This window comes from Taudactylus pleione, unplaced genomic scaffold, assembly GCF_031769625.1.
Source record: "Taudactylus pleione unplaced genomic scaffold, aTauple2 ptg000967l, whole genome shotgun sequence".
Classification (NCBI taxonomy): domain Eukaryota; kingdom Metazoa; phylum Chordata; class Amphibia; order Anura; family Myobatrachidae; genus Taudactylus; species Taudactylus pleione.
The window spans coordinates 5,617,501-5,622,500 of NW_028285368.1; the positions used below are offsets into that span (position 1 = coordinate 5,617,501).

A 5,000-nucleotide genomic window follows, 5' to 3' on the forward strand; every position below is an offset into this window, starting at 1 on the left:
CCAAACCACACTGGACATGGCCAATGTCGTCTGATCTTGGAAGCTATGCAGTGTTGGGCCTGGTTAGTACTTGGATGGGAAACCAACTGGGAATACCAGGTGCTGTAGGTAATTTTATACTGCCATAACATTCTTTTCTATTACATTTTACATTTAATTTTTTCTACTTATAAATGAATTTACTTGAGTTAAGAAGTAAAAGAGGTCTAAAGTTAATATTTTTCAGCACCTGCAGCCAAACCATACTGGACATGGCCAATGTCATCTGATCTTGGAAGCTGTGCAGTGTTGGGCATGGTTAGTACTTGGATGGGAGACCACCTGGGAATACCAGGTGCTGTAGGTACTTTTATACTGCCATAACATTCTTTTCTATTACATTTTACATTTAATTTTTTCAACTTATCAATGAATTTACTTGAGTTAAGAAGTAAAAGAGGCCTAAAGTTAATTTTTTTGAGCACCTACAGCCAAACCACACTGGACATGCCCAATCTAGTTTGATCTTGGAAGCTATGCAGTGTTGGGCCTGGTTAGAACTTGGATGGGAGACCACCTGGGAATACTAGGTGCTGTAGGTAATTTTATACTGCCATAACATTCTTTTCTATTACATTTTACATTTAATTTTTTCAACTTATCAATGAATTTACTTGAGTTAAGAAGTAATAGAGGTCTAAAGTTAATGTTTTTGAGTACCTACAGCCAAACCACACTGGACATGCCCAATCTTGTCTGGTCTTGGAAGCTATGCAGTGTTGGGCCTGGTTTGTACTTGGATGGGAGACCACCAGGAAATACCAGGTGCTGTAGGTAATTTTATACAGCCAAAACATTCTTTTCTATTACATTTTATATTTAATTTTTTCAACTTATCAATGAATTTACTTGAGTTAAGAAGTAAAAGAGGTCTAAAGTTAATGTTTTGGGCACCTACAGCCAAACCACACTGGACATGCCCAATCTCATCTGGTATTGGTAGCTATGCAGTGTTGGGCCTGGTTAGTATTTGGATCGGAGACCACCTGGGAATACCATGAGCTGTAGGTAATTTTATACTGCCATAACATTCTTTTCTATTACATTTTACATTTCATTTTTCAACTTATCATTGAATTTACTTGAGTTAAGAAGTAAAAGAGGTCTAAAGTTAATGTTTTTGGGCACCTACAGCCAAACCACACTGGACATGCCCAATCTCGTCTGATCTTGGAAGCTATGCAGTGTTGGGCCTGGTTAGAACTTGGATGGGAAACCACCTGGGAATACCAGGTGCTGTAGGTAATTTTATACTGCCATAACATTCTTTTCTATTACATTTTACATTTAATTTTTTCAACTTATCAATGAATTTACTTGAGTTAAGAAGTAATAGAGGTCTAAAGTTAATGTTTTTGAGGACCTATAGCCAAACCACACTGGACATGCCCAATCTCGTCTGATCTTGGAAGCTATGCAGTGTTGGGCCTGGTTAGTACTGGGACGGGAGACCACCTGGGAATACCAGGTGCTGTAGGTAATTTTATATAGCCATAACATTCTTTTCTATTACATTTTACATTACATTTTTTCAACTTATCAATGAATTTACTTGAGTTAAGAAGTAAAAGAGGTCTATAGTTAAGATTTTTGAGCAACTACAGCCAAACCACACTGGACATGGCCAATGTCGTCTGATCTTGGAAGCTATGCAGTGTTGGGTCTGGTTAGTACTTGGATGGGAAACCACCTGGGAATACCAGGTGCTGTAGGTAATTTTATACTGCCATAACATTCTTTTCTATTACATTTTACATTTAATTTTTTCTACTTATAAATGAATTTACTTGAGTTAAGAAGTAAAAGAGGTCTAAGGTTAATATTTTTGAGCACCTGCAGCCAAACCATACTGGACATGGCCAATGTCATCTGATCTTGGAAGCTGTGCAGTGTTGGGCATGGTTAGTACTTGGATGGGAGACCACCTGGGAATACCAGGTGCTGTAGGTACTTTTATACTGCCATAACATTCTTTTCTATTACATTTTACATTTAATTTTTTCAACTTATCAATGAATTTACTTGAGTTAAGAAGTAAAAGAGGCCTAAAGTTAATTTTTTTGAGCACCTACAGCCAAACCACACTGGACATGCCCAATCTAGTCTGATCTTGGAAGCTATGCAGTGTTGGGCCTGGTTAGAACTTGGATGGGAAACCACCTGGGAATACCAGGTGCTGTAGGTAATTTTATACTGCCATAACATTCTTTTCTATTACATTTTACATTTAATTTTTTCAACTTATCAATGAATTTACTTGAGTTAAGAAGTAATAGAGGTCTAAAGTTAATGTTTTTGAGGACCTATAGCCAAACCACACTGGACATGCCCAATCTCGTCTGATCTTGGAAGCTATGCAGTGTTGGGCCTGGTTAGTACTGGGACGGGAGACCACCTGGGAATACCAGGTGCTGTAGGTAATTTTATATAGCCATAACATTCTTTTCTATTACATTTTACATTACATTTTTTCAACTTATCAATGAATTTACTTGAGTTAAGAAGTAAAAGAGGTCTATAGTTAAGATTTTTGAGCAACTACAGCCAAACCACACTGGACATGGCCAATGTCGTCTGATCTTGGAAGCTATGCAGTGTTGGGCCTGGTTAGTACTTGGATGGGAAACCAACTGGGAATACCAGGTGCTGTAGGTAATTTTATACTGCCATAACATTCTTTTCTATTACATTTTACATTTAATTTTTTCTACTTATAAATGAATTTACTTGAGTTAAGAAGTAAAAGAGGTCTAAAGTTAATATTTTTCAGCACCTGCAGCCAAACCATACTGGACATGGCCAATGTCATCTGATCTTGGAAGCTGTGCAGTGTTGGGCATGGTTAGTACTTGGATGGGAGACCACCTGGGAATACCAGGTGCTGTAGGTACTTTTATACTGCCATAACATTCTTTTCTATTACATTTTACATTTAATTTTTTCAACTTATCAATGAATTTACTTGAGTTAAGAAGTAAAAGAGGCCTAAAGTTAATTTTTTTGAGCACCTACAGCCAAACCACACTGGACATGCCCAATCTAGTTTGATCTTGGAAGCTATGCAGTGTTGGGCCTGGTTAGAACTTGGATGGGAGACCACCTGGGAATACTAGGTGCTGTAGGTAATTTTATACTGCCATAACATTCTTTTCTATTACATTTTACATTTAATTTTTTCAACTTATCAATGAATTTACTTGAGTTAAGAAGTAATAGAGGTCTAAAGTTAATGTTTTTGAGTACCTACAGCCAAACCACACTGGACATGCCCAATCTTGTCTGGTCTTGGAAGCTATGCAGTGTTGGGCCTGGTTTGTACTTGGATGGGAGACCACCAGGAAATACCAGGTGCTGTAGGTAATTTTATACAGCCAAAACATTCTTTTCTATTACATTTTATATTTAATTTTTTCAACTTATCAATGAATTTACTTGAGTTAAGAAGTAAAAGAGGTCTAAAGTTAATGTTTTGGGCACCTACAGCCAAACCACACTGGACATGCCCAATCTCATCTGGTATTGGTAGCTATGCAGTGTTGGGCCTGGTTAGTATTTGGATCGGAGACCACCTGGGAATACCATGAGCTGTAGGTAATTTTATACTGCCATAACATTCTTTTCTATTACATTTTACATTTCATTTTTCAACTTATCATTGAATTTACTTGAGTTAAGAAGTAAAAGAGGTCTAAAGTTAATGTTTTTGGGCACCTACAGCCAAACCACACTGGACATGCCCAATCTCGTCTGATCTTGGAAGCTATGCAGTGTTGGGCCTGGTTAGAACTTGGATGGGAAACCACCTGGGAATACCAGGTGCTGTAGGTAATTTTATACTGCCATAACATTCTTTTCTATTACATTTTACATTTAATTTTTTCAACTTATCAATGAATTTACTTGAGTTAAGAAGTAATAGAGGTCTAAAGTTAATGTTTTTGAGGACCTATAGCCAAACCACACTGGACATGCCCAATCTCGTCTGATCTTGGAAGCTATGCAGTGTTGGGCCTGGTTAGTACTGGGACGGGAGACCACCTGGGAATACCAGGTGCTGTAGGTAATTTTATATAGCCATAACATTCTTTTCTATTACATTTTACATTACATTTTTTCAACTTATCAATGAATTTACTTGAGTTAAGAAGTAAAAGAGGTCTATAGTTAAGATTTTTGAGCAACTACAGCCAAACCACACTGGACATGGCCAATGTCGTCTGATCTTGGAAGCTATGCAGTGTTGGGCCTGGTTAGTACTTGGATGGGAAACCACCTGGGAATACCAGGTGCTGTAGGTAATTTTATACTGCCATAACATTCTTTTCTATTACATTTTACATTTAATTTTTTCTACTTATAAATGAATTTACTTGAGTTAAGAAGTAAAAGAGGTCTAAAGTTAATATTTTTGAGCACCTGCAGCCAAACCATACTGGACATGGCCAATGTCATCTGATCTTGGAAGCTGTGCAGTGTTGGGCATGGTTAGTACTTGGATGGGAGACCACCTGGGAATACCAGGTGCTGTAGGTACTTTTATACTGCCATAACATTCTTTTCTATTACATTTTACATTTAATTTTTTCAACTTATCAATGAATTTACTTGAGTTAAGAAGTAAAAGAGGCCTAAAGTTAATTTTTTTGAGCACCTACAGCCAAACCACACTGGACATGCCCAATCTAGTCTGATCTTGGAAGCTATGCAGTGTTGGGCCTGGTTAGTACTTGGATGGGAGACCACCTGGGAATACTAGGTGCTGTAGGTAATTTTATACTGCCATAACATTCTTTTCTATTACATTTTACATTTAATTTTTTCAACTTATCAATGAATTTACTTGAGTTAAGAAGTAATAGAGGTCTAAAGTTAATGTTTTTGAGTACCTACTGCCAAACCACACTGGACATGCCCAATCTTGTCTGGTCTTGGAAGCTATGCAGTGTTGGGCCTGGTTTGTA

At 37.4% G+C, this 5,000-nt stretch overlaps 20 pseudogenes; all 20 read left to right on the forward strand.

The window, feature by feature from the left end:
• Window positions 1–111, forward strand: part of LOC148455698 (5S ribosomal RNA) — a 119-nt pseudogene extending 8 nt beyond the window's left edge.
• A 116-nt stretch (window positions 112–227) lies between these two features.
• Window positions 228–346, forward strand: LOC148455699 (5S ribosomal RNA; annotated as a pseudogene).
• Window positions 347–462: 116 nt separating this feature from the next.
• On the forward strand, window positions 463–581 carry LOC148455700 (5S ribosomal RNA; annotated as a pseudogene).
• A 116-nt stretch (window positions 582–697) lies between these two features.
• Window positions 698–816, forward strand: LOC148455701 (5S ribosomal RNA; annotated as a pseudogene).
• Window positions 817–1,165: 349 nt separating this feature from the next.
• Window positions 1,166–1,284, forward strand: LOC148455702 (5S ribosomal RNA; annotated as a pseudogene).
• A 116-nt stretch (window positions 1,285–1,400) lies between these two features.
• LOC148455703 (5S ribosomal RNA) lies at window positions 1,401–1,519 on the forward strand (annotated as a pseudogene).
• A 116-nt stretch (window positions 1,520–1,635) lies between these two features.
• On the forward strand, window positions 1,636–1,754 carry LOC148455704 (5S ribosomal RNA; annotated as a pseudogene).
• A 116-nt stretch (window positions 1,755–1,870) lies between these two features.
• On the forward strand, window positions 1,871–1,989 carry LOC148455705 (5S ribosomal RNA; annotated as a pseudogene).
• A 116-nt stretch (window positions 1,990–2,105) lies between these two features.
• LOC148455706 (5S ribosomal RNA) lies at window positions 2,106–2,224 on the forward strand (annotated as a pseudogene).
• Window positions 2,225–2,340: 116 nt separating this feature from the next.
• On the forward strand, window positions 2,341–2,459 carry LOC148455707 (5S ribosomal RNA; annotated as a pseudogene).
• Window positions 2,460–2,575: 116 nt separating this feature from the next.
• LOC148455708 (5S ribosomal RNA) lies at window positions 2,576–2,694 on the forward strand (annotated as a pseudogene).
• A 116-nt stretch (window positions 2,695–2,810) lies between these two features.
• On the forward strand, window positions 2,811–2,929 carry LOC148455709 (5S ribosomal RNA; annotated as a pseudogene).
• A 116-nt stretch (window positions 2,930–3,045) lies between these two features.
• LOC148455710 (5S ribosomal RNA) lies at window positions 3,046–3,164 on the forward strand (annotated as a pseudogene).
• A 116-nt stretch (window positions 3,165–3,280) lies between these two features.
• On the forward strand, window positions 3,281–3,399 carry LOC148455711 (5S ribosomal RNA; annotated as a pseudogene).
• Window positions 3,400–3,748: 349 nt separating this feature from the next.
• Window positions 3,749–3,867, forward strand: LOC148455712 (5S ribosomal RNA; annotated as a pseudogene).
• Window positions 3,868–3,983: 116 nt separating this feature from the next.
• On the forward strand, window positions 3,984–4,102 carry LOC148455713 (5S ribosomal RNA; annotated as a pseudogene).
• Window positions 4,103–4,218: 116 nt separating this feature from the next.
• Window positions 4,219–4,337, forward strand: LOC148455714 (5S ribosomal RNA; annotated as a pseudogene).
• A 116-nt stretch (window positions 4,338–4,453) lies between these two features.
• Window positions 4,454–4,572, forward strand: LOC148455715 (5S ribosomal RNA; annotated as a pseudogene).
• Window positions 4,573–4,688: 116 nt separating this feature from the next.
• LOC148455716 (5S ribosomal RNA) lies at window positions 4,689–4,807 on the forward strand (annotated as a pseudogene).
• Window positions 4,808–4,923: 116 nt separating this feature from the next.
• Window positions 4,924–5,000, forward strand: part of LOC148455717 (5S ribosomal RNA) — a 119-nt pseudogene continuing 42 nt past the window's right edge.